Here is a 2,500-nt window from a genome sequence, read left to right as displayed (position 1 = left end):
ATGTACAAGTAACAGTTGGCTTTACACGTATGTAGGTTTAATTATGTATCCTAAATTGTATATTTATTTGTATAGTCATTCTCTTCTTTTCATTGCCATCTTGTACATGTAGTTCACCTGATCTCCTGTAATGCCATATTAGCCCCTGGCTTCAGTAATTGACTAGGTAAACCTTATCTGAGCTTTCTTAAATTTCTTGTTATAATTATAAATTTTCATTTATTTTGTTCTCAACTGTTCATGTGTTCTCAATACTAGTTCCACTCTGACCTCTGATCTTTAACTGCAGGCACTTATTATCCCAAAAGTTCCAGACTAATTAAGTTAGCACCCGTTCTCTTTCTTTAAAACTTCCCTGAGAATGTAATATAGTTCCTTCCATAGCTGCACAAACTTGTTTTCAAGTGAAAATTGTGCAAACTGCCCCTTAATGATGGTTCTGAAGACTGAGAACGTTTATGTTGATTTGAATGCTTTGAATCTTTTCTTTCTCTGCTTTGGAAATATTTTATTTCAACATTTAGTTCTCTTCTTATGTTTACTTTAAATTACTTTTGTCTATTTTTCACAGACATTAGCTTTTCTTTGTTGAGCTTCGTATTAATGTTTGACTCTTAACGACCTTGGACAGCCTTACTTAAAATTAATAATAATATTGTGGTTGTATAACAATTTTTTTTTTTATAATTGTTTAATTAATAAAGTTGTTCTTGTGGTTCTTGTTGTTGTTAGTATAAAGAAATTAAATAATTCGTTTATTATTTGTCTTAATGTCGCACATTTGAAATAGATGCTTCCACGATCTTCCTTCCAGCCACCCTCTGCCTCCTTTTCTTTCCCTTGCCTTGAGATATCCCAACCCTCCCCCCCCCCCCCTTCAATTCCCTATCTTTGAGGCTGGAACAGGCTTAAGGTCCTAATGATAACTCAGCAGCTTCTTAATTAATTCCTGTTAGTAGTTTATAGTGTGCCAATTCTATTCTTAGAGGTCCTTTGATCTATCTAGTTAATGAAACCATTTTAATAATGATATTGGCAATCTTCATTGATTTTTTGTCCGACTATGGCGAGATAATGCTTTTATAGCTAAAAAATATGAACTCCAGTTTCTAAGCGTGAAATGGTTGAGAAATCTTTGATATATGCATGCATGGTATTACATCATGAGCATACATACATACATATATACGTGCGCATGCATACTCAATTGACCACTCCCCATAGGGGCTTTTCAGGGCCAATAAATGCAATCAACAAAACGACAGAACAGAACAACAATAACAACTGTTAAGAATCTTAGCTGGGTGAAGACAAACCAGTTAGGTATATACAGGTGCAGCAGAGACGTTGGACCAAAGACTACAAGGATCAAATTTATCATGTGATCAGAACTGGCAGTGGTTCTATGGGTGGATAGCGCTATCCGCTCGATAACTCGGTTTTGCTAGTGTTTATCTGGTGGATAGTGTTATCCACTTTTTAAACAACCGAGGCCTGGTCTTTAACCTGAGATCTCTGGATCTCAAGGCAAGCACCCTAAACACTGGGCCACACTGCCTCCTGAACACAGTATGTGTATCAGTTTCTGGTGCAGGTACAATGACTATTATTTTTGACCGATCTCACTGTTTTATTTTTAATTAACATACATTTACTTGTACCATTTAAAGATAGACAAGCAATGAAAAATATTTATAAAGGGAGATCTTTATAGTGATGATTAAAGTTGCAAAAAGGTAACCCTTTTTTGTCAAAGAGTGGCACTTATAAATTTCACTCTTACGCCAGACGGTTTTACAGATTAGAAGCCAATGGGGTGATTCAGGGTTGACAGTATTAAGACACAGTACCATAAAATGCCCCAAGTAAAAGAAAAGCAACATAAAAAATTGACAGAACCTCTCTACTGGACATACCAAAACAAATCAAATAAAGACTAAAAATAAATCAATATTGCAATTTTCAATTAAAAGCAATAGACTATTTTCTTTTCCCCAATGCATGTACCTTGCTGTGTTTTGGACGCAGTGATTACAAAAATTATAATGTACAGTCTTTTATCGTTGCTATTTTATGTTTTATTTATTTTTTTCTTAGATCTCAAAGTCCATATTTAAGGCAATTGATAGACACTAAATAATATAATATTTTTGATAACAATGGAGATTTTCAATTTTCGTGGCTTCACATACATTTATCCATACCTTGTTTTGCTATTTGCTTATTTACTATGAATTGTTGTAATATTTTTCTTTTGCAATGCATTTCCTTGCTTTCTCGTGTTAATTTGGATAGATCGTTTTACTTCTTTAGTATTTTTCTGACTTGTCTGTTTGCATTTTTAACTTTGACTCTTTTTGGTTGGACTTAAAACTCCGTTGTATGCCTTGCATTTATCAGCTGATTAAGCATGAGGTATTGTTGTGAGACTAAACGTATGCACAGTACTGTACAGGACCTTGTTCCTTTCACCATGTTATTACATGTTTGGATGCTTATT

The 2,500-nt window shown here is 34.1% G+C and overlaps 1 protein-coding gene across 2 annotated transcripts in view; it reads left to right on the top strand.

Moving 5' to 3' along the window:
* LOC137982561 (angiopoietin-1 receptor-like) overlaps positions 1-2,500 on the top strand; it is a 104,973-nt gene that overhangs the window by 30,034 nt on the left and 72,439 nt on the right. The window lies entirely within an intron of this gene.

Source organism: Montipora foliosa, chromosome 13, assembly GCF_036669935.1.
Source record: "Montipora foliosa isolate CH-2021 chromosome 13, ASM3666993v2, whole genome shotgun sequence".
Lineage (NCBI taxonomy): Eukaryota > Metazoa > Cnidaria > Anthozoa > Scleractinia > Acroporidae > Montipora > Montipora foliosa.
Note: the sequence above shows the minus strand (reverse complement) of the source record. Positions and strands in the feature narration are given on the sequence as shown.